Here is a 27,167-nt window from a genome sequence, read left to right as displayed (position 1 = left end):
AGCTGACTATTTTCCTACTGTAGACCATGTGTTGATCATTATGAACAGTGAGGTTTAATGTGAATAGGTGATAGTTCCGTGACAGTGATGTAGCTAGCTTGTTATCTCAACACCACTACCAGTCTGTTGCTGGGGGAGTAGGATGATGTCACTGGCTACGTCCCAATTAGTGTGCCCCTTGTTCACTTCCCTTCACTGCATTTGAAAGGGAATGACTGGTATAAGAAATATGATGAAAACGGCCACTAGCCCATGCCTCCACCAATCCAATGCTTTTAGATTTGTGGGAGGTAGTGAACGGAGAGTGTACACTTTAGGAGAAAAGAGATTGGGACACACACTGATCTAAGGTCAGGTTTGCTCTTTTACCTTCATGTTTAAACTGAGTAGCGTTGCACAGAAAATCTGATCTCATAGGGTCTGGTTTAATTCTCAAGAACTACATCAATATGTGGTGGCAGGTAGCCTAGTAGTTAGAGCGTTGGACTAGTAACCGAAAGGTTGCTGGATCAAATCCCCGAGCTGACAAGGTAAAAATCTGTCTTTCTGCCCCTGAACAAGGCAGTTAACCCACTGTTCCTAGGCCGTCATTGTAAATAAGAATTTGTTTTTAACTGACTTGCCTGGTTAAATAAAAGGTAAAACATTTTTAATATATATATATATTTGATCGAGCCATCTTCTGAAATGTGCACATAATCAGTATCACTCTGGTGAGGTTTCCTCTTTAGCTCCGATCCTAAACCAAATAACATTTTATTGGTCACATACACATGGTTAGCAGATGTTAATGCGAGTGTAGTGAAATGCTTGTGCTTCTAGTTCCAACAGTGCAGTAATATATATCAAGTAATCTAACAATTCCCCAACAACTACCTTATATACACACACACACACACACGTGTAAAGGAATGAATAAGAATATATTTAAAAAAAAATATATGGATGAGCGATGGCCGAACGGCATAGGCAAGATGCAGTAGATGGTATAGAGTACAGTATATACATATGAGATGAGTAATGTAGGGTATGTAAACATTATATAAAGTGGCATTGTTTAAAGTGGCTAGTGATACATTTATTACATCAATGTTTCATTATTCAAGTGGCTAGAGTTGAGTCAGTATGTTGGCAGCGGCCACTCAATGTTAGTGATGGCTGTTTAACAGTCTGATGGCCTTGAAATAGAAGCTGTTTTTCAGTCTCTCGGTTCCAGCTTTGATGCATCTGTACTGACCTCGCCTTCTGGATGTTAGCGGGGTGAACAGGCAGTGGCTCGGGTGGTTGCTGTCCTTGATGATCTTTTTGGCCTTCCTGTGACATCGAGTGCTGTAGGTGTCCTGGAGGGCAGGTAGCTTGCCCCCGGTGATGCGTTGTGCAGACCTCACGAGCCTTATGGTTATGGGCGGAACAGCTGCCATACCAGGCGGTGATACAGCCCGACAGGATGCTCTCGATTGTGCATCTGTAAAAGTTTGTGAGTGTTTTTGGTGACAAGCAGAATTTCTTCAGCTTCCTGAGGTTGAAGAGGCGCTGCTGCACCTTCTTCACCACGCTGTCTGTGTGGGTGGACCATTTCAGTTTGTCCGTGATGTCTACGCTGAGGAACTTATAACTATCCACCTTCTCCACTACTGTCCCGTCGATGTGGATAGGGGCTGCTCCCTCTGCTGTTTCCTGAAGTTCACGATCATCTCCTTTGTTTTGTTGACATTGAGTGTGAGGTTATTTTCCTGACCCAATTGCACAGGGCGGGGTTGAGCCCCAGGGTCTCGAGCTTAATGACGAGTTTGGAGGGTACTATGGTGTTAAATGCTGAGCTGTAGTTGATGAACAGCATTCTTACATAGGTTTTCCTCTTGTCCAGATGGGTTAGGGCAGTTTTCAGTGAGATTGCGTCGTCTGTGGACCTATTGGGCCGTAAGCAAATTGGAGTGGGTCCAGGGTGCCAGGTATGGTGGAGGTGATATGGTCCTTGACTAGTCTCTCAAAGCACTTCATGATGACGGAAGTGAGTGCTACAGGGCGATAGTCATTTAGCTCAGTTACCTTAGCTTTCTTGGGAACAGGAACAATTGTGGCCCTCTTGAAGCATGTGGGAACAGCAGACTGGGATAAGGATTGAATGAATATGTCCGTAAACACACCAGCCAGCTGGTCTGCGTATGCTCTGAGGACGCGGCTAGGGATGCCGTCTGGGCCTGCAGCCTTGCGAGGGTTAACACGTTTAAATGTTTTACTCACGTTGGCTACAGTGAAGGAGAGCCCGCAGGTTTTGGTAGCGGGCCGTGTCAGTGGCACTGTATTGTCCTCAAAGCGAGCAAAGAAGTTGTTTAGTTTGTCTGGGAGCAAGACATCGTGGTCCGCGACGGGGCAGGTCTTCTTTTTGTAGTCCGTGATTGACTGTAGACCCTGCCACATACCTCTCGTGTCTGAGCCGTTGAATTGCGATCTACTTTGTCTCTGTACTGACGCTTAGCTTGTTTGATTGCCTTGCGGAGGGAACAGCTACACTGTTTGTATTCGGTCATGTTTCCGGTCACTTTGCCCTGATTAAAAGCAATGGTTCGCTCTTTCAGTATTGCGCAAATGCTGCCATCAATCCACGGTTTCTGGTTAGGGAAGGTTTTAATAGTCGCTGTGGGTACAACATCACCGATGCACTTGCTAATAAACTCGCTCACCGAATCAGCGTATTCATCAATGTTATTGTCCGACACTATGCGGAACATATCCCAGTCCACGTGATCGAAGCAATCTTGAAGCGTGGAATCCGATTACTCAGACCAGCGTTGAACAGACCTGAGCACAGGCGTGTCCTGTTTTAGTTTCCGTCTATAGGCTGGGAGCAACAAAATGGAGTCGTGGTCAGATTTTTTTTTATGATCACACCACGTCTCGTTAATCATAAGGCATACACCCCCGCCCTTCTTCTTACCAGAGAGATGTTTGTTTCTGTCGGCGCGTTGCGTGATGAAACCAGGTGGCTGTACCGACACTGATAACATATCCCGAGTGAGCCATGTTTCTGTGAAACAGAGAATATTACAATCTCTGATGTCTCTCTGGAAGGCAACCGTTGCTGGAATTTCATCTACCTTGTTGTTATTGGCGAATAGTATACTCGGGAACGGTGCACGTCTACGCAGCCTGACCAGAAGACCGCTCCATCTGCCCCTTCTGCATCGCCGTTGTTCTGGGTAGCCGGCTGGGATCTGATCCATTGTCCTGGGTGGTGGACCAAACAGAGGATCTGCTTCGGGAAAGTCGTATTCCTGGTCGTAATGTTAGTCAGTTGACGTTGTTCTTATATTCAATAGTTCCTCCCGGCCGTATGTAATAAAACTTAAGATTTCCTGGGGTAACAATGTAAGAACTAATACATAAAAAAACAAAATACTGCATAGTTTCCTAGGAACGCGACGTGAGGCGGCCATCTCTGTCGGCGCTGGAGGTCCTAGCTTCTACTTACATCACAGTCTCCCATTCACATCAATGACTAAGTGAAATGTTGACTTAAGTTAGGATTGGCCACTTGGTGTGTGTAAAGACGAGTGCTAATGACAACATCAGTGTTTATTAACAGAGTTAAGTGAACCACTTTAGCTGGCGCTGAAACTGATGGAAGAATCATGCTGATATTCACTGTCACGTTGCTGCAATCCATCCCCCTTACTGCATGGAGAGATAAATAAATCAACAGGATAGAATGCAGACAGAGACAGACAGAGTGTTCCTTTTAGAAAGGTTTCTTTCCATTTAGCAGAGAAGCACAGCATCTATAAATAAGAATCAAAGCAACAAAGTTGAAGACGGTGTTTTAAGAGTATTGATTTTGAGTGGGTGGCTGTTTGAGTTCTACAGAAGCTGTCTTTCCTTATGGGGCTTTGGGAGTGTGGTGGAGAGAGCGAGAGAGACAGAGAGCTGCACTTCCTAACCTCCTGACAAATGTATGACCATATTAGAGGCACGTATTCCCCATCAGATTACACAGATCCTCGAAAACAAATCCAATTTTGATCAACTTTTTTAAATGTATTTTTTATTTCACCTTTATTTAACCAGGTAGGCTAGTTGAGAACAAGTTCTCATTTACAACTGCGACCTGGCCAAGATAAAGCAAAGCAGTGCTACACATATCTCCCATATCTACTGGGTGAAATACCACAGTGTACCATCACAGCAGCAACATGTGTGACCTGTTGCCACAAGAAAAGGGCAAACAGTGAAGAACAAACACCATTGTAAATACAACCCATATTTATGTTTATTTATTTTCCCTTTTGTACTTTATTTGCACATAATTACAACACTGTATATAGACATAATATGACATTTCAAATGTCTCTATTCCTTTGGAACTTTTGTGAGTGTAATGTTTACTGTTCATTTGTTATTGTTTATTTCACTTTTGTTTATTAACTATTTCACTTGCTCTGGAAATGTAAACATATATGTTTCCCATACCAATAAAGCCCTTAAATTGAGAGAGAGATGGAATACATACTATCCAGAGTTAAAGAGAGATAGCAGATAAATACTATCCAGAGTTAAACAGACAGCAGATCAATACTATCCAGAGTTAAACAGACAGCAGATAAATACTATCCAGAGTTAAACAGACAGCAGATCAATACTATCCAGAGTTAAACAGACAGCAGATACATACTATCCAGAGTTAAACAGACAGCAGATAAATACTATCCAGAGTTAAACAGACAGCAGATAAATACTATCCAGAGTTAAACAGCAGATAAATACTATCCAGAGTTAAACAGACAGCAGATAAATACTATCCAGAGTTAAACAGCAGATAAATACTATCCAGAGTTAAACAGATAAATACTATCCAGAGTTAAACAGACAGCAGATAAATACTATCCAGAGTTAAACAGACAGCAGATCAATACTATCCAGAGTTAAACAGACAACAGATAAATACTATCCAGAGTTAAACAGACAGCAGATCAATACTATCCAGAGTTAAACAGCAGATACATACTATCCAGAGTTAAACAGACAGCAGATAAATACTATCCAGAGTTAAACAGACAGCAGATCAATACTATCCAGAGTTAAACAGACAGCAGATCAATACTATCCAGAGTTAAACAGCAGATCAATACTATCCAGAGTTAAACAGACAGCAGATCAATACTATCCAGAGTTAAACAGCAGATAAATACTATCCAGAGTTAAACAGACAGCAGATCAATACTATCCAGAGTTAAACAGATAAATACTATCCAGAGTTAAACAGACAGCAGATCAATACTATCCAGAGTTAAACAGCAGATAAATACTATCCAGAGTTAAACAGATAAATACTATCCAGAGTTAAACAGACAGCAGATCAATACTATCCAGAGTTAAACAGATAAATACTATCCAGAGTTAAACAGACAGCAGATAAATACTATCCAGAGTTAAACAGACAGCAGATAAATACTATCCAGAGTTAAACAGACAGCAGATCAATACTATCCAGAGTTAAACAGACAGCAGATCAATACTATCCAGAGTTAAACAGATAAATACTATCCAGAGTTAAACAGACAGCAGATCAATACTATCCAGAGTTAAACAGCAGATACATACTATCCAGAGTTAAACAGACAGCAGATAAATACTATCCAGAGTTAAACAGACAGCAGATCAATACTATCCAGAGTTAAACAGACAGCAGATCAATACTATCCAGAGTTAAACAGCAGATCAATACTATCCAGAGTTAAACAGACAGCAGATCAATACTATCCAGAGTTAAACAGCAGATAAATACTATCCAGAGTTAAACAGACAGCAGATCAATACTATCCAGAGTTAAACAGACAGCAGATCAATACTATCCAGAGTTAAACAGACAGCAGATCAATACTATCCAGAGTTAAACAGACAGCAGATCAATACTATCCAGAGTTAAACAGCAGATCAATACTATCCAGAGTTAAACAGACAAAGACTATCCAGAGTTAAACAGACAAATACTATCCAGAGTTAAACAGACAGCAGATAAATACTATCCAGAGTTAAACAGACAGCAGATAAATACTCTTCAATCAGGGAGGGTTAGTAGTAACAATGAAAATGGTTTATCGTTTTTAAATGGACATTGTATGGCTGGGGTCCCCATGTCCTGGATCTAGGCACTCTGAGATGTCATTCTGTCACTCCCATGAGAAGTACAGCTACATGTATGTAGCCAGATTGTATCTGATTACAGATTCTGTGGTAGGCTAAGTACAGTAGCGATATGCAGGAGTAGCCAGTATGTAGTCATAGACAGTAATAATAGGTACAGGTTCAGTAAGAATGGATACAGCATAGTAAAGGTTTGGGGTGGAGGACTGTCTATGTACAACTTGGAGCATGACTCAGGTCAAGACCACCAGCCTACACTACGACAGCGTCTCACTGCGATGACAAATAAAAACAATACTCTCAGAGAGACTTGTCAGTTGAAATTAAAATGGTTTAATTAAAAGTTTCAGTAGCAAGGCAATTAGTGTTCTCGTTCTGGCACTTCAGGGCTAACAGTAATCACAGACACTGGTAAAATAAGTCCAGAAACTAGAGTAGAAGATAGCATTTGTAACAGGAGAAATGGGTCAGGTCAAAGACCCACCAACCAGCATTCCCACAGCCAATCACTCTGCCTCACACACACACCCACACACACACACACACACACACACACACACACACACGCCAGCTAATCTAGAGCAAATCAGAACGCCTGCAGGAACTCTAAAACGGCCGTTTGCTGTGGAACTGGGTTTTGGTCTCCCCCTCCCTCTCGATAAACACTTCCTCCTCTCTCTCCCACCGTGGGCCCTAGCAACACGTCGACAACGCTGTGTGAGGTGGCACGGCATTGAGGGGACAGAAATAGCTGAGCGAGCGAGAGAGAGAATGAGAGAGACAAAAAGAGAGAATGAGAGAAACAGAGGGAGAGAGAGACTGTGGCGAGGGAGAGAGAACTTTGATCGTGTAATTAACAAAAAGAGGAGTTGGCTTGACAGGAGTTGGCTTGACAAGCAAAGAAAGAGGGGGAAAGAGAGAATCCAAGAGAGTTGGGAAGGAGATAAAGAGATATGGAGAAAGAGAGAGAATTTGATGAGGAGAGAGCAAAGGAGAAAGAGAGTGCATCATTTAATTCCAGCCTTTTCAGCAGGCTTCGAGAGAAGGGGAACTTGGTAGACGGCCAGAGTTCAGAGCTGATACTGCTGCTGCCATTGAAAAGAGCTTTATGAAGGCAGAATAATACCTCATAACAATAGTAGAGCTGGTTCCCTGACAGGGAACAGAGGTGTGTCTAGCTACAGTACTGAGGACCAGCAAGGACCAGAGAGGTGTACCTAGCTACAGTACTGAGGACCAGCCAGGACCAGAGAGGTCTATCTAGCTACAGTACTGAGGACCAGCCAGGACCAGAGAGGTCTATCTAGCTACAGTACTGAGGACCAGCCAGGACCAGAGAGGTGTATCTAGCTACAGTACTGAGGACCAGCCAGGACCAGAGAGGTGTATCTAGCTACAGTACTGAGGACCAGCCAGGACCAGAGAGGTGTACCTAGCTACAGTACTGAGGACCAGCCAGGACCAGAGAGGTGTATCTAGCTACAGTACTGAGGACCAGCCAGGACCAGAGAGGTCTATCTAGCTACAGTACTGAGGACCAGCCAGGACCAGAGAGGTGTGTCTAGCTACAGTACTGAGGACCAGCCAGGACCAGAGAGGTGTGTCTAGCTACAGTACTGAGGACCAGCCAGGACCAGAGAGGTGTGTCTAGCTACAGTACTGAGGACCAGCCAGGACCAGAGAGGTGTATCTAGCTACAGTACTGAGGACCAGCCAGGACCAGAGAGGTGTATCTAGCTACTGTACTGAGGACCAGCCAGGACCAGAGAGGTGTGTCTAGCTACTGTACTGAGGACCAGCCAGGACCAGAGAGGTGTGTCTAGCTACAGTACTGAGGACCAGCCAGGACCAGAGAGGTGTGTCTAGCTACAGTACTGAGGACCAGCCAGGACCAGAGAGGTGTGTCTAGCTACAGTACTGAGGACCAGCCAGGACCATAGAGGTGTGTCTAGCTACAGTACTGAGGACCAGCCAGGACAAGAGAGGTGTGTCTAGCTACAGTACTGAGGACCAGCCAGGACCAGAGAGGTGTGTCTAGCTACAGTACTGAGGACCAGCCAGGACCAGAGAGGTGTGTCTAGCTACAGTACTGAGGACCAGCCAGGACCAGAGAGGTGTGTCTAGCTACAGTACTGAGGACCAGCCAGGATCAGAGAGGTGTGTCTAGCTACAGTACTGAGGACCAGCCAGGACCAGAGAGGTTTATCTAGCTACAGTACTGAGGACCAGAGAGGTGTATCTTGCTACAGTACTGAGGACCAGAGAGATGTATCTAGCTACAGTACTGAGGACCAGCCAGGACCAGAGAGGTTTATCTAGCTACAGTACTGAGGACCAGAGAGGTGTATCTAGCTACAGTACTGAGGACCAGAGAGATGTATCTAGCTACAGTACTGAGGACCAGCCAGGACCAGAGAGGTTTATCTAGCTACAGTACTGAGGACCAGAGAGGTGTATCTAGCTACAGTACTGAGGACCAGCCAGGACCAGAGAGGTGTACCTAGCTACAGTACTGAAGACCAGCCAGGACCAGAGAGGTGTACCTAGCTACAGTACTGAGGACCAGCCAGGACCAGAGAGGTGTATCTAGCTACAGTACTGAGGACCAGCCAGGACCAGAGAGGTGTATCTAGCTACAGTACTGAGGACCAGCCAGGACCAGAGAGGTGTATCTAGCTACAGTACTGAGGACCAGCCAGGACCAGAGAGGTGTATCTAGCTACTGTACTGAGGACCAGCCAGGACCAGAGAGGTGTGTCTAGCTACTGTACTGAGGACCAGCCAGGACCAGAGAGGTGTGTCTAGCTACAGTACTGAGGACCAACCAGGACCAGAGAGGTGTGTCTAGCTACAGTACTGAGGACCAGCCAGGACCAGAGAGGTGTGTCTAGCTACAGTACTGAGGACCAGCCAGGACCAGAGAGGTGTGTCTAGCTAAAGTACTGAGGACCAGCCAGGACCAGAGAGGTGTGTCTAGCTACAGTACTGAGGACCAGCCAGGACCAGAGAGGTGTGTCTAGCTACAGTACTGAGGACCAGCCAGGACCAGAGAGGTGTGTCTAGCTACAGTACTGAGGACCAGCCAGGACCAGAGAGGTGTGTCTAGCTACAGTACTGAGGCCCAGCCAGGACCAGAGAGGTGTGTCTAGCTACAGTACTGAGGCCCAGCCAGGACCAGAGAGGTGTGTCTAGCTACAGTACTGAGGCCCAGCCAGGACCAGAGAGGTGTGTCTAGCTACAGTACTGAGGACCAGCCAGGACCAGAGAGGTGTGTCTAGCTACAGTACTGAGGACCAGCCAGGACCAGAGAGGTGTGTCTAGCTACAGTACTGAGGACCAGCCAGGATCAGAGAGGTGTGTCTAGCTACAGTACTGAGGACCAGCCAGGACCAGAGAGGTTTATCTAGCTACAGTACTGAGGACCAGAGAGGTGTATCTTGCTACAGTACTGAGGACCAGAGAGATGTATCTAGCTACAGTACTGAGGACCAGCCAGGACCAGAGAGGTGTATCTAGCTACTTGAATCACTATTTAGAGCAGAGTTTCCCAAACTGGGTCCTGGGTCCCCCACTGGGAGCACATTTTGGTTTTGCCCTAGCACTACACAGCTGATTGAAATGATATGGCCTGGATCTCCAAAATGGCGTCTATGTGGCTCTGTGTGGCCATAGTGTGTGTTCTATACTGTATCAGTGCAGCACTGACAGTGCGACTGTGGTGCCAGTGAAGAGAAGAGTGGGACATACCAGGTCTGTCTGTGACTACTTTGTACGCATGTTTTGAAGCCTCAGAGTCAGACAACATCCCAAATGGCTCCCTATTCCCTATTAAGTGCACTACTTTTGACCAGGGCTTATAGGGCTCTGGTCAATAGTGCACTATATATAGGGAACAGGATTCCATTTGGGATGCTGTCATGGTGGTTGAATGAGAGGAGATGTTGATGTTTTAATAGGACACCTGAAGGCTGTTGGTTGAACAAACACAACCAGAAATAGGAGAGACAGACCCATCCCAACATGTTACACAGGCTGATGGAGGCCTATTGGACACAGGCTGATGGAGGCCTATTGGACACAGGCTGATGGAGGCCTATTGGACACAATGCATTATGGTTCCTACATGTCCACATTGCATGTGATCTTATGTGTTGCTTGGATACAGATGGTCTGTATGAGGTCAAAACACCATCGAGGTGAACTTCACTATGTATCTGTGAGGAAAGGATGTATTGTCACATATACTGTTAAAGCCAGGTGAGGTGGTTCTGTTAGACTGGCACCGTACTGTGTGTCAATAGACTCCGTAATGTAAGGGACAGTGGTTGTGTTTGGTCAGCTCAGATGTGTTGCAACAGTGAGGTGAAAGGTCGTACGGTCGGCTATGTAGAAGCCACCTGCTCTGACTGCTAGTCTTGTCCAGAGCTGAAATGCAATAGAGGTCAGGTTGTGTTAGCCTGTCTGTCAATAGATTCCGCTCTATATAAGGATGTGTATGGTCGGCTCTGTACGGGAAGCTCTGCTATGTTGAAGCCAGCTGTTTCATCTTTCAATCCTGGACAGGGCCATAAAAATACAGACTTTTCAAATGGCCACCGTATTTGAACCAAAAGTTCCACCTTTAAATTGTTCTCAAACGTTTCAAGTCTACATGGAATGATAGTTTGCTAAACTAGATTATAGAATACTGTATCTCTGACTCGCCGGTCGACCAACCAGCTGCCAGGTACTGTATGCTAGCCAATAGCATATCTTCATCCTCTGGGAGAAAGAGGCAGGGCTAGAGGCGGTATAACACCGGAAACGTAGCGCACTATGTCACTTCCTGTTCACTTCCTGTTCCACTCCCTGGTTAAGGAAGTGACACGTTTGAAATGGAACGTGTTGTTCAGAACAGACCGACAGGGCAAACCTCAGTGGGATGGGTTTCAAACAGAACAAAAACACTATTTATAAAGGCTGACATGCATTATATAGAGATGCAAAGTTCACGGTCACTTTTCCAGAGCATCTTATGTTAGATCATTTACTGGAATAAGGTAAAGCTGAGCTCCACTGCATTCAGTTTCAGAGTTAATATATTGTGGTTCCTGTCCAATGTACTAGGTGATGAACAGCAAGGCTTCTAGCTGTTGAAGATAGAGTGGCAGAGAGGGAGGGGGCTGTACAGAGAGTAATGACTCTCCACTCCATGTGGGAGTGGAAGGGATGGAGAGAGAACGAGAGAGAGAGAGAGAGAGAGGAGAGAGAGAGCGAGAGGGAGAGAGAGCAGCAGAGAGCATTGCAATAGAGAGAAAAAGATGGAGAGAACAGCAGTGAGAGAGAGAAAGAGCGACAGAGAAAGAGTGTGTGGGAGACAGAGAATGATGCAGAGAGATGGAAAGATGGACCGGATTAAATAGCAGATGGACAGAGTGAAAGAGCAGGAGAGAGATTGAGTCAGCCAGCATCAGTCGACAGAGACCTCTTCTCTCATCTGGGAAACAGGAGACAGATCTAGAGCCCTCAGGCACATTCTCACATCATGAAGGACTATAATACACTATTACAACACTGTATCAATACTATAGCCAACCACAATACACTTTTACAACACTATCAATACTATAGCCAACCACAATACACTATTAAAACACTGTATCAATACTATAGCCCACCACAATACACTATTACAACACTGTATCAATACTATAGCCAACCACAATACACTATTACAATACTGTATCAATACTATAGCCAAGCACAATACACTCTTACAACACTATCAATACTATAGCCAACCACAATACACTCTTACATCACTATCAATACTATAGCCAACCACAATACACTCTTACAACACTATCAATACTATAGCCAACCACAATACACTATTAAAACACTGTATCAATACTATAGCCCACCACAATACACTATTACAACACTGTATCAATACTATAGCCAACCACAATACACTATTACAATACTGTATCAATACTATAGCCAAGCACAATACACTCTTACAACACTATCAATACTATAGCCAACCACAATACACTCTTACATCACTATCAATACTATAGCCCACCACAATACACTCGTACATCACTATCAATACTATAGCCAACCACAATACACTATTAAAACACTATCAATACTATAGCCAACCACAATACAGTATTACAACACTGTATCAATACTATAGCCAAGCACAATACACTAAAACACTATCAATACTATAGCCCACCACAATACACTCGTACATCACTATCAATACTATAGCCAACCACAATACACTATTAAAACACTATCAATACTATAGCCAAACACAATACACTCTTACAACACTGTATCAATACTATAGCCAACCACAATACACTATTACAACACTGTATCAATACTATAGCCAACCACAATACACTATTACAACACTGTATCAATACTATAGCCAGCCACAATACACTCTTACAACACGATCAATACTATAGCCAACCACAATACACTCTTACAACACTATCAATATTATAGCCAACCACAATACACTATTACAACACTATCAATACTATAGCCAACCACAATACAGTATTACAACACTGTATCAAAACTATAGCCAACCACAATACACTATTACAACACTGTATCAATACTATAGCCAACCACAATACACTATTACAACACTGTATCAATACTATAGCCAGCAACAATACACTCTTACAACACTATCAATACTATAGCCAACCACAATACACTATTACAACACTGTATCAATACTATAGCCAACCACAATACACTATTACAACACTGTATCAATACTATAGCCAACCACAATACACTCTTACAAAACTATCAATACTATAGCCAGCCACAATACACTATATCAATACTATCAATACTATAGCCAGCCACAATACACTATATCAATACTATAGCCAACCACGATACACTATTACAACACTATCAATACTATAGCCAACCCCAATACACTATTACAACACTATATCAATACTATAGCCAACCCCAATACACGCTTACAACACTGTATCAATACTATAGCCAACCACAATACACTCATACGACACTGTATCAATATTATAGCCAACCACAATACACTCATACAACACTATCAATACTATAGCCAACCACAATACACTCATACAAGACTATCAATACTATAGCCAACCACAATACACTCATACAACACTATCAATACTATAGCCAACCACAATACACTCCTACAGCAATGTATCAATACTATAGCCAACCACAATACGCTCATACAACACTATAGCCAACCACAATACACGCTTACAACACTATCAATACTATAGCCAACCACAATACACTTCTGAAACAATGCATCAATGCCAGACTAAAGGACAGACCTGGTCTGCAGAGCTTACAACTGGAGAACTACAATACAACAATGCATCAAGGTTCAAATAGGCTTCATTACATTCCTATAACCCTGTATCATAGCCATACAGTGCAATGGCCGACAGATTTATTTCACCTAGGAGCAAAACAGAACATTTCCACAGATCCTTTTTACTTTATGCCACGAGGCTTTTCAAAAGACACCAACACTTACTTAATAAGCTTCATTGATGATGTGCTGCTTTCAATGTCTGTGTCCCTGGTGTTTTAAAAAATTTATTGGTATTTATTGGTATTATTCGTATTGGATGGTGCAATCAAAATGCCCCCGTTGGAGGACTAATCGTGTGTGGACAAACACCTGGACTACTACACCTGGACTACTACACTGAGGGAAGAGAGTCCTTCTCCAAGGAGCTTATGGGAAGAAGCAATGTGGTGAGTGTTTTTGTTTTTAGCTCAGGCACGCTGTGTAGGCCAAAAGGGGTCCTCTGTAATTGCCACAGACTATGGTTCAAAAAAAGGTTGTTCCACACAAAGGGTCTGTTGTATGGCGTGTCAGAGAGGAACAATAGGTTACTGTGTCTGGGACAGAATAGACTGTTAGTAGGGCATTCCTCAACAGAATACATCACTTGACAGATAGTGTGACAACACCACAGGCTGGGTAGTAGGAGTGTGGTTTTACATGAAGACATGGATGGCCATGATGAGGTCATCCATCAACACAGCAAGTCCGGTGCAAACACTCAGTGATTCAGTAGCTCTCATCCTGAACAAGAAGGCCACTGCCCGTCCTCGCACTGCCCGTCCTCGCACAGCCCGTCCTCCCACTGCCCGTCCTCCCACTGCCCGTCCTCCCACTGCCCGTCCTCCCACTGCCCGTCCTCCCACTGCCCCAGAGAAAGACAGATAAACTCAGCAAAAAAAGAAACGTCCCTTTTTCAGGACCCTGTCTTTCAAAGAATTTGTAAAAATCCAAATAACATCACAGATCTTCATTGTAAAGGGTTTAAACACTGTTTTTCATGCTTGTTCAATGAACCATAAACAATTAATGAACATGCACCTGTGAAACGTTCGTTAAGACACTAACAGCTTACAGACGGTAGGCAATTAAGGTCACAGTTATGAAAACTTAGGACACTAAAGAAGCCTTTCTACTGACTCTGGAAAAACACCAAAAGAAAGATGCCCAGGGTCCCTGCTCATCTGTGTGAACGTGCCTTAGGCATGCTGCAAGGAGGCATGAGAACTGCAGATGTGGCCAGGGCAATACATTGCAATGTCCGTACTGTGAGACGCCTAAGACAGCTCTACAGGGAGACAGGACGGACAGCTGATCGTCCTCGCATTGGCAGACCACGTGTAACAACACCTGCACAGAATCGATACATCCAAACACCACACCTGCGGGACAGGTACAGGATGGCAACAACAACTGCCTGAGTTACACCAGGAATGTACAATCCCTCCATCAGTGCTCAGACTGTCCGCAATAGGCTGAGAGAGGCTGGACTGAGGGCTTGTAGGCCTGTGGTAAGGCAGGTCCTCAGCAGACATCACCGGCAACAACATCGCCTATGGGCACAAACCCACCATCCCTGGACCAGACAGGACTGGCAAAAAGTGCTCTTCACTGACAAATGAGCGTTACACCGAGGCCTGTACTCTGGAGCGGGATCAATTTGGAGGTGGAGGGTCCGTCATGGACTGGGACGGTGTGTCACAGCATCATTAGACTGAGCTTGTTGTCATTGCAGGCAACTTCAACGCTGTGTGTTACAGGGAAGTCATCCTCCTCCCTCGTGTGGTACCCTTCCTGCAGGCTCATCCTGACATGACCCTCCAGCATGACAATGCCACCAGCCATACTGCTCATTCAGTGCGTGATTTCCTGCAAGACAGGAATGTCAGTGTTCTGCCATGGCCAGCGAAGAGCCCGGATCTCAATCCCATTGAGCACGTCTGGGACCTGTTGGATCAGAGGGTGAGGACTAGGCCATTCCCCCCAGAAATGTCGGGGAACTTGCAGGTGCCTTTGTGGAAGAATGGGTTAACATCTCACAGCAAGAACTGGCAAATCTGGTGCAGTCCATGAGGAGGAGATGCACTGCAGTACTTAATGCAGCTGGTGGCCACACCAGATACTGACTGTTACTTTTGATTTTGACCCCCCCCCCCTTTGTTCAGGGACACATTATTCCATTTTCTGTTAGTCACATGTCTGTGGAACTTGTTCAGTTTATGTCTCAGTTGTTGAATCTTGTTATGTTCATACAAATATTTACACGTTAAGTTTTCTGAAAATAAACGTAGCTGACAGCGAGAGGACGTTTCTTTTTTTGCTGAGTTTAGATGTACTGTGTATGTTGGGCTGATGGAAGAACCATTGTTTTATGCCTTCAAGTCAATCCCTTCATTCAGATGTTAACATTATCACAATGCTTACAGATGGGAGTATAGTCAACTGCTTATCGGAGCGAGGAAGAACAGTGCTGCATTTTAATCACCAATGTCTTTATTTCACCTAGACCAGAACATTATTCATGCATTTCTCATAACCCCACAGACTGGTTTATCATATTCATCAGAGTTCCAGGAAGGTGTTATCAACGGAGGAGATGTGAAACAGAGACCAGCTCTCCTCCTGTGATGCTGAGAGACCAGCTCTCCTCCTGTGATGCTGAGAGACCAGCTCTCCTCCTGTGATGCTGAGAGACCAGCTCTCCTCCTGTGATGCTGAGAGACCAGCTCTCCTCCTGTAATGCTGAGAGACCAGCTCTCCTCCTGTAATGCTGAGAGACCAGCTCTCCTCCTGTAATGCTGAGAGACCAGCTCTCCTCCTGTGATGCTGAGAGACCAGCTCTCCTCCTGTGATGCTGAGAGACCAGCTCTCCTCCTGTGATGCTGAGAGACCAGCTCTCCTCCTGTGATGCTGAGAGACCAGCTCTCCTCCTGTGATGCTGAGAGACCAGCTCTCCTCCTGTGATGCTGAGAGACCAGCTCTCCTCCTGTGATGCTGAGAGACCAGCTCTCCTCCTGTGATGCTGAGAGACCAGCTCTCCTCCTGTGATGCTGAGAGACCAGCTCTCCTCCTGTGATGCTGAGAGACCAGCTCTCCTCCTGTGATGCTGAGAGACCAGCTCTCCTCCTGTGATGCTGAGAGACCAGCTCTCCTCCTGTGATGCTGAGAGACCAGCTCTCCTCCTGTGATGCTGAGAGACCAGCTCTCCTCCTGTGATGCTGAGAGACCAGCTCTCCTCCTGTAATGCTGAGAGACCAGCTCTCCTCCTGTAATGCTGAGAGACCAGCTCTCCTCCTGTAATGCTGAGAGACCAGCTCTCCTCCTGTAATGCTGAGAGACCAGCTCTCCTATAACAAACACCACCAGATCTATCAATATCATTTGGCATAGGTGGTTAATGTGGATTTAAATTTGAAAAGTCAAATATTTTACAAAAAAGTCTGAGCCTCCCAGGCTCATGTTACCCAGGGTTAAGAACATACATTATAGACGAATAATATTACAGTTTATTGAATTGTATTACAACTTATTCCACGGATCCCTTGTCCAAAATCTGTTTCATCTGTTGTTGTTAGTAATATTTTTAAGACTCCCTGCAGTACCTCCTGGGCTAGAAACCTGGGTTTTAAATGTATGAGTGGTCTGATGGACGTGAGGTCCAAACACCTTCCAGCCTGTGGTTAACCACAATGCACTTGGGCTCCAGGTTGATCCCATTAACTCCTGGAACTCGTCTCCCATCCCCTCTCTTCCAAAAGACACACACCTGTCAAAAAACATCCATTCTCCCAGCTGTCAGTCTGTGTGACTAACTCAAAAGGCATTCTGTAGTCTGAACACACACAGACACTGTCACCAGGACCAGGCTCATGTGAAAGCCTTCTCATTACCCCCCGGTTAGAGGCTAGCGAAAGGCAGGAAGAGCAGTGTGTCACGCTAGACAAGCCCTAATCACAGTGTTCAGCAGAATAATGGCTCTGTGTAGCTGTCCACTCTCTCAGGAAGGAGAATGAAAAGATAACCCAGCTGTAAATCTACATTTCATCCTACGTCCATGTTGCCTGTGATAAACACATTATACAGAGGACCCAGAATGCTCATCTAGGTTCTTCCACTGTTATCAGTGTCTGTTTGTAGACCTGAATGATGCTTCATATTTTAACCCCACTTAATTAAGAAAAACATTAGCACCATTTCCCATTCCCAGTCATTTATTGGATAAATCACCAACGTTTCGGCATCACTGTGCCTTCTTCACGGTAATGTCATGAATACTTGAACCAGGTAATGTAGAAAAACAGCGCAATTAGTTTGTCTACATGACCTGGTTGAAGTATTCATGACATTACCATGAAGAAGGCACAGTGATGCCGAAACGTTGGTGATTTATCCAATAAATGACTGAGGTTATATTTAGAGTGTGCGACTCTATTTTGATAGTTTATCAGCAGTTAGTCAGCACCTCCACACAAAACAATATGTATGGGTGTGCTCATGTTGTTTATTCTACAATTCCCCATGTCACCTACATTCCCTACTCCGTCTTTCTCCGTCTCTCTCTGCTTCCAATTTAGAGTACAGGGTGAGTAGGAGGAGAAGGATAGCAGCTTTCCGGAGACAGCAGCTACAGCAAAGCTGGGAGGAGGAGGAGGAGGAGGAGGAGGAGGATAGCGTTTGTTAGGAACACTACATCCTATTCTACCTTGATAAGAGAAGATGAGAGTCGCCTACTCACTACTTTCCTCCCGTAAAACACAAGTGTTATTGTTCTGAAAGCCCCATGAGTCTTTGTAAAAGCTGTTCTGTTCTGCTGAGATGAAAAATGGTTGGTTCTGAAGTGGTTGAGTGGAGGGAGAGAGGACATCTAACAGCCATTTGGGTAGATGGGAAAATTCTCAATAGCTCACCTTTCCTTTTTACTAGTTATTACTGGATTTAAATACAATACAGAGGCACAATCTCTAATAAAATAAAAATAACTCTGTTTACTTCACATAATAACATCCAAGATAGGAAATAGAACTCTTCGAACACCAACTACCATGCCAGAGGAAACAGAACAGCACAGCAGTATCCTTGACAACCAACCATTTAACATTTGAGTCATTTAGCAGATGCTCTTATCCAGAGCCACTTACAGGAGCAATTAAAGTTAAGTGCTCTAATGACTTGGTTCTCTAGCTCAAGGGCACATTGACAGATTGGTTTGAATCCCCGAGCCGACTAGGTGAACAGTGACCTTTCGGGCCCAACTCTCTTAACTGCTAGGCTACCTGCGGCCCAGTGCTAGAATCTACAGTGAATTTAAAACCCTGCTCAGAGAACCGCATAAAGGGATCGTTTATGAGAACAATAACTTTAACAGTCAGTCATAAACAATCCCTTTAACAGTCAGTCATAAACAATCCCTTTAACAGTCAGTCATAAACAATCCCTTTAACAGTCAGTCATAAACAATCCCTTGAACGGTCAGTCATAAACAATCCCTTGAACGGTCAGTCATAAACAATCCCTTGAACAGTCAGTCATAAACAATCCCTTTAACAGTCAGTCATAAACAATCCCTTGAACAGTCAGTCATAAACAATCCCTTGAACGGTCAGTCATAAACAACCCCTTGAACGGTCAGTCATAAACAACCCCTTGAACAGTCAGTCGTAAACAATCCCTTGAACAGTCAGTCATAAACAATCCCTTGAACAGTCAGTCATAAACAATCCCTTGAACAGTCAGTCATAAACAATCTCTTTAACAGTCAGTCATAAAAAGCAATGTCATAGAAACATTGGCTAAAACCTTTAAAGGAACGTTGAAGCCTACTTACAAAAGGTGTCAGTGTCTGGTACATTCTCCTGTCCTGTGTGTGTCAGTCTCTCAGGATGATCTGGAGGAAAAGGAGGGACATTTCAGGATCAAATCAGGAACTAAAACAATATGTCATTATGGGAGAACGTCACAGCAATCTTTTCTCTTCAGCATTCTGGACATGCATCCAACCAATCGAAAACATGCTTGCATTTGTCCAACCAAATCAAAAACTATCTAGCCATCCATCCGTCCAAACCAACCCAAAACATCCATGAATCATATCTAGCCTGATCTCAGATGTGTTTTTGCTCTCTTGCCAACTCCTACGGCCATGTTTTGGCATTTCAATGACCATAGGAATTGTCTACACAGCATTAAAAACTAATCGTTTCCCAAATGGTGTGTTACTTTTCACCAGAGTCCTATGGGTAGTGCACTATGTAGGGAAAAGTTTGTCATTTGGGACTGAGCACAGGCTAGCATTAAGTCACCTAGTGGGTCTGAAGTTCCACCCAACAGCAGACACACATGGCCCGACACGACCAAGTTCTGACAGACAGACACCATGTGAGAGTCAACTTGGAGGACAGGGCAGAACTAAAATGAGAAAAACGTAGCAAAATAGCACATCCCAAAATAATACCACTGCCTGAAAACCCAGAGGGGGGGGACTGGGGGTGGGGGGACGGAGCCTGAGGGACGTTGCTCAAGTAACCAATATGGCCCGAGAGAAAGAGTTCCTCAGGAGTGAAAGAGGGGGAGGGAGAAGGGGGAGAGCTGTTCAATAACAGACTATATAGCCTTTTGACTTTAAGATGACAGGCTTCTTCCTATTGTTGCATGTTTGTTAATGAAACATTTCCGTTCCTTGTATGCGTGCATAGTATTTTCTGTTGGTCACGTCATTTTACTGTTTGGGGGGGAACAAAGAAATCGAACCGTTTGTTAACCGGTTAATGAGGGTTGGTTAGTCCTACTATGGGTAGTATTAAACCAACCCTAGTATCTCCCCTGTGTACCCAGGCATCTGCCATCAGTCTTTAAACGTCCAGACTCACCTCCAACCCACTCTCTCCTTCCCCTTCTACCTCCCCGATAGGGCTTTCCAAGAGGATCCATTAGGCTCTGGACACAGATATAGTTCTACCTCCCCGATAGGGCTTTCCAAGAGGATCCATTAGGCTCTGGACACAGATATAGTTCTACTTCCCCGATAGGGCTTTCCAAGAGGATCCATTAGGCTCTGGACACAGACATAGTTCTACCTCCCCGATAGGGCTTTCCAAGAGGATCCATTAGGCTCTGGACACAGACATAGTTCTACCTCCCCGATAGGGCTTTCCAAGAGGATCCATTAGGCTCTGGACACAGATATAGTTCTACCTCCTACACACACACACATCTGGGGAGGCTCTAACAGCTAGAGATCCAGACAGCAGGGGATGCTGGGATGGGGATTGTTTTAAAAATCAGAGGTCTTAAAAATGTCAGAAAGGCCAGCGACAGCAGCAAAGTCCTGTATGGCAATACTTTGAGAAGTTAAATGAGAAGGAGGTGAATTGAGGGACAGTAATGGTAGTACAGGTACATCTGAAAGGGGCGCACGGTGAGACCCAAACCGGGCAGAAGGGCAATGTGTATTCACCTGGAATTGATTATCTTTTCTTCTTATCGTTTTCACAGAAAACCAATTAAAAAATGGCAGTTCAAACGTAACAAAAATGTTCAATATGTCACATCACTACTCTAAACTAAGTCCTTATAGTAGTGAAAGTTATTATTACAAAGTTACACATGGACATGTGTGCACATTGACACAGGACACTGGCAGATGTTATCACACACACTGTAACAGGACACTGGCAGATGTTAATCACACACACTGTAACAGGACACTGGCAGCCGCCATCACACACACTGTAACAGGACACTGGCAGCCGCCATCACACAGACTGTAACAGGACACTGGCAGCCGCCATCACACACACTAACAGGACACTGGCAGATGTTATCACACACACTGTAACAGGACACTGGCAGCCGCCATCACACACACTAACAGGACACTGGCAGCCGCCATCACACACACTAACAGGACACTGGCAGCCGCCATCACACACACTGTAACAGGACACTGGCAGCCGCCATCACACACACTGTAACAGGACACTGGCAGCCGCCATCACACACTAACAGGACACTGGCAGATGTTATCACACACACTGTAACAGGACACTGGCAGCATCCATCACACACACTGTAACAGGACACTGGCAGCCGCCATCACACACACTGTAACAGGACACTGGCAGATGTTAATCACACACACTGTAACAGGACACTGGCAGCCTCCATCACACACACTAACAGGACACTGGCAGATGTTATCACGCACACTGTAACAGGACACTGGCAGCCGCCATTACACACACTGTAACAGGACACTGGCAGCCGCCATCACACACACTGTAACAGGACACTGGCAGATATTATCACACACTGTAACAGGACACTGGCAGATGTTATCACGCACACTGTAACAGGACACTGGCAGCCTCCATCACACACACTGTAACAGGACACTGGCAGCCGCCATCACACACACTGTAACAGGACACTGGCAGCCGCCATCACACACACTGTAACAGGACACTGGCAGATGTTATCACACACACTGTAACAGGACACTGGCAACCTCCATCACACACGCTGTAACAGGACACTGGCAGCCGCCATCACACACACTAACAGGACACTGGCAGATGTTATCACACACACTGTAACAGGACACTGGCAGCCGCCATCACACACACTGTAACAGGACACTGGCAGATGTTATCACACACACTAACAGGACACTGGCAGATGTTATCACACACACTGTAACAGGACACTGGCAGCCGCCATCACACACACTGTAACAGGACACTGGCAGCCGCCATCACACACACTGTAACAGGACACTGGCAGATATTATCACACACACTGTAACAGGACACTGGCAGCCTCCATCACACACACTGTAACAGGACACTGGCAGCCGCCATCACACACACTGTAACAGGACACTGGCAGCCGCCATCACACACACTGTAACAGGACACTGGCAGATGTTATCACACACACTGTAACAGGACACTGGCAACCTCCATCACACACGCTGTAACAGGACACTGGCAGCCGCCATCACACACACTAACAGGACACTGGCAGATGTTATCACACACACTGTAACAGGACACTGGCAGCCGCCATCACACACACTGTAACAGGACACTGGCAGATGTTATCACACACACTAACAGGACACTGGCAGATGTTATCACACACACTGTAACAGGACACTGGCAGCCGCCATCACACACACTGTAACAGGACACTGGCAGATGTTATCACACACACTAACAGGACACTGGCAGATGTTATCACACACACTGTAACAGGACACTGGCAGCCGCCATCACACACACTGTAACAGGACACTGGCAGCCGCCATCACACACACTGTAACAGGACACTGGCAGATGTTATCACACACACTGTAACAGGACACTGGCAACCTCCATCACACACGCTGTAACAGGACACTGGCAGCCGCCATCACACACACTAACAGGACACTGGCAGCCGCCATCACACACACTGTAACAGGACACTGGCAGCCGCCATCACACACACTGTAACAGGACACTGGCAGCCGCCATCACACACTGTAACAGGACACTGGCAGATGTTATCACACACTAATTTCCTCTCCAATGTGAGTGTGTGTTTCCTGTGGTGTGCTGGGGCAGCAACAGACTGCCTGTCTGACGCTGAAGCATACCAACACACACACACACACACACACACACACACACGCACGCACGCACGCACACACGCACACACACACACCGCACGCACACCTGGTCATTCAGAGCATGATGATGCTGATGAAATACCAAGGGACAACAGCAGGAATGTTGGGTGTTCCCAAACCAAACCCTGGAAGATGAGTCTCCACGTTCTGGCTAGTAAATAATGGGTCCAGCCTGCCAGGCTACGGTTAGTTAAGACAGAGATATTTTTCCACTAGAATCTAGAGATCGGAGGAGGTTTATCATTACTGTCATTCCTCTACCTTAACCAGTCAGATCCACCATCTGGCCAAACAACACACACATACTGACTCTCTCAGACACCAACAGACCCATCCAAGTGCTTGTCTAGTGTCTCTGCTGGTCTGTGTGATACAGGGGGGTGGGACTTGGCGTAAACACTAGCGGTGTACAGTACAACTTCAAAACATTTACATAACGTTAAGGATCCCAACTTAAAGAAAAATCCCAAACCGAATTGTATTTTTATTTTTTTGTCTCCCCCTCCCCCACTTAATTCAAATTACAGTTCAGTTATCACAAAACATATTATTGTCTGTGTTTAAAGGCCTGGGGAATTTGGGTAATTCAAATAAAAACCAGAGAGGAAGAGGAGAACTTGAGGCTATTTGGTGAAATTGCAAAGCATGCATGACATGAACACGCCTTCCAGTCTCCCTGGCCTGCCAGCTCCCACTCTTCCCTAACAATGTAAGTGTGTGTTAAGTCTTCAGTGTTGCACGTACAATATCCAAACCTATTCATGGCACCGGTGACTTCGGGCCAGTCTTGCCAGCACGGGGTAGCCTACTCTTCGTTATTGCCTTATGAAATTACAGCAGGCTACCGGTAGCCTGTACAGATCAGGCTTTTCAGACTTAATGGAATGTGGCCCCTTGTAAGCATCCTGGATACGGCATGTTTGTCTGTCTGTTAAGGTAGGTTACACTACGTTTTTTTAAATGCCGACACGAAAACCTTCTCTTGTGATATGAACAGACATTTAACTTGTCTGTAAAGAAATGCCTCTTCTGAAGCCAGACTTAAATCCATCACTAGGCAACCAGAAATGTCAATCAAATAATATTGAGCTGCTGCGTGCCTCCTGCACACAGACCATTCCTTCCTAAAAAAATTTAAAAAGAGTTTAAAGTTTGTATTTAACAATGATTTACCAAGACATTTAGTAGAAATAAAACACATCTAGCTACCATAAACAACAACACAGCAGCACACCAATCAGCAACATTTATTGTTGTCAGGGAAACAACGCTGAACATTCTATTCCGGAACAGAATTCTACTGTCTGAAAAGGGTATCAATGGTCGCTATGGACCCGTTACCGTAGCAGCGTTGTGTCTGTAAAGGGTTGCGATAGATATAACTAGAACGCCCAGCCCTAGCGTCATACATACGTAATGAGAACATTATTCTGCGTTGTAAATTGGCATGGAATTTATTTAAAAAATATCTTATAGTTTTAACAGAAAACCGAGAGAATAACATTTGGCAGTTTAAACATTAGGCAAAATTCTCCATTTGTCATATCACTACCACGCACACACACACACACACACACACACACACACACACACCCACACACACACACACACACGGACTTCTTTAAAACCCTCAACTGCATCCCAGCTTCCACCCCTAAAAAAACACAGGACTCTCTCTCTCTTGAGTGACACACACAAACAACAGGCCTCCCACAAAGCACACATTCTGGTCACCAACCAACAGCCTACAGTACAGCTGAACCTCTTGCTAATGTCCCCATGCTGCACCAACCGCTCTCTCAACCTCCTACCCCCCTACCACATAGTTCAGTTACCTGGAGTAGTGAGCTTCTACCACCAGGAACTGAATCAACTCCTTATCTCAACGTAGGGAAGAGTAGGGTCTAGAGGGTTGCTTCAGGACAGTGTAGGGACTAGAGGGTTGCTTCAGGACAGAGTAGGGACTAGAGGGTTGCTTCAGGACAGAGTAGGGACTAGAGGGTTGCTTCAGGACAGAGTAGGGACTAGAGGGTTGCTTCAGGACAGGGTAGGGACACGAGGGTTGCTTCAGGACAGAGTAGGGACACGAGGGTTGCTTCGGGGTAGGGACTAGAGGGTTGCTTCGGGGTAGGGACTAGAGGGTTGCTTCGGGGTAGGGACTAGAGGGTTGCTTCGGGGTAGGGACTCGAGGGTTGCTTCGGGGTAGGGACTAGAGGGTTGCTTCGGGGTAGGGACTCGAGGGTTGCTTCGGGGTAGGACCTCGAGGGTTGCTTCGGGGTAGGGACTCGAGGGTTGCTTCGGGGTAGGGACTCGAGGGTTGCTTCGGGGTAGGAACTCGAGGGTTGCTTCGGGGTAGGGACTCGAGGGTTGCTTCGGGGTAGGGACTCGAGGGTTGCTTCGGGGTAGGGACTCGAGGGTTGCTTCAGGGTAGGGACTCGAGGGTTGCTTCGGGGTAGGGACTCGAGGGTTGCTTCGGGGTAGGGACTAGAGGGTTGCTTCGGGGTAGGGACTAGAGGGTTGCTTCGGGGTAGGGACTAGAGGGTTGCTTCGGGGTAGGGACTAGAGGGTTGCTTCGGGGTAGGGACTCGAGGGTTGCTTCGGGGTAGGGAGTCGAGGGTTGCTTCGGGGTAGGGAGTCGAGGGTTGCTTCGGGGTAGGGAGTCGAGGGTTGCTTCGGGGTAGGGAGTCGAGGGTTGCTTCGGGGTAGGGACTAGAGGGTTGCTTCGGGGTAGGGACTCGAGGGTTGCTTCGGGGTAGGGACTCGAGGGTTGCTTCGGGGTAGGGACTCGAGGGTTGCTTCGGGGTAGGGACTCGAGGGTTGCTTCGGGGTAGGGACTCGAGGGTTGCTTCGGGGTAGGGACTCGAGGGTTGCTTCGGGGTAGGGACTCGAGGGTTGCTTCGGGGTAGGGACTCGAGGGTTGCTTCGGGGTAGGGACTAGAGGGTTGCTTCGGGGTAGGGACTAGAGGGTTGCTTCGGGGTAGGGACTCGAGGGTTGCTTCGGGGTAGGGACTCGAGGGTTGCTTCGGGGTAGGGGCTAGAGGGTTGCTTCGGGGTAGGGGCTAGAGGGTTGCTTCGGGGTAGGGACTCGAGGGTTGCTTCGGGGTAGGGACTCGAGGGTTGCTTCGGGGTAGGGACTCGAGGGTTGCTTCAGGGTAGGGGCTAGAGGGTTGCATCAGGGTAGGGCCTAAAGGGTTGCTTCAGGGTAGGGGATAGAGGGTTGCTTCAGGGTAGGGGCTAGAGGGTTGCTTCGGGGTAGGGTCTAGAGGGTTGCTTCAGTACAGGGTAGGGGGTAGAGGTTGCTTCAAGGCAGGGTAGGGCCTAGAGGGTTGCTTCGGTACAAGGTAGGGCTTGGAGGGATGCTTCAGGGTAGGGACTAGAGGCTTGCTTCAGGACAGGGTAGGGCCTAGAGGGTCTCACACAGGAATAATCCCTCTATCATAGTCATGCTCAATCCCCCTCGCTCAACTTTACAGGTTAATGATTGGGATCCCCACCGTGAGAGACGTACAGAGATCAGACTTAGGTGAACTAACACATGAATGTGTTGTAATAGGAGAACGGTTAGGGCCAGAGCACCGCCAGGCAGTAGATTCCCCTCGCTCAACTTCTATAGAGATAGAGATATATAGAGAGATATATATATATAGAGAGAGAGATATTAGGTGAACGAGGGGGATGTAATAGGAGAACGGTTAGGGCCGGAGCACCGCCAGGCAGTAGATTCCCCTCTATTAGGTGAACGAGGGGGATGTAATAGGAGAACGGTTAGGGCCAGAGCACCGCCAGGCAATAGATTCCCCTCGCTCAACTTCTATAGAGATAGAGATATATAGAGAGATATATATATATAGAGATATTAGGTGAACGAGGGGGATGTAATAGGAGAACGGTTAGGGCCGGAGCACCGCCAGGCAGTAGATTCCCCTCTATTAGGTGAACGAGGGGGATGTAATAGGAGAACGGTTAGGGCCAGAGCAC

At 45.9% G+C, this 27,167-nt stretch overlaps 1 protein-coding gene across 1 annotated transcript in view; it reads right to left on the bottom strand.

Moving 5' to 3' along the window:
* LOC106608153 (signal-induced proliferation-associated 1-like protein 1) overlaps nt 1–27,167 on the bottom strand; it is a 216,148-nt gene that overhangs the window by 101,680 nt on the left and 87,301 nt on the right. Inside the window, 1 exon segment of the mRNA XM_082977057.1 lies at nt 19,347–19,406. The gene's annotated coding sequence lies outside the window, so the exon portion shown is untranslated.

Source organism: Salmo salar, chromosome 06 (genome assembly GCF_965601325.2).
Source record: "Salmo salar chromosome 06, fSalSal1, whole genome shotgun sequence".
Taxonomy (NCBI): domain Eukaryota; kingdom Metazoa; phylum Chordata; class Actinopteri; order Salmoniformes; family Salmonidae; genus Salmo; species Salmo salar.
Note: the sequence above shows the minus strand (reverse complement) of the source record. Positions and strands in the feature narration are given on the sequence as shown.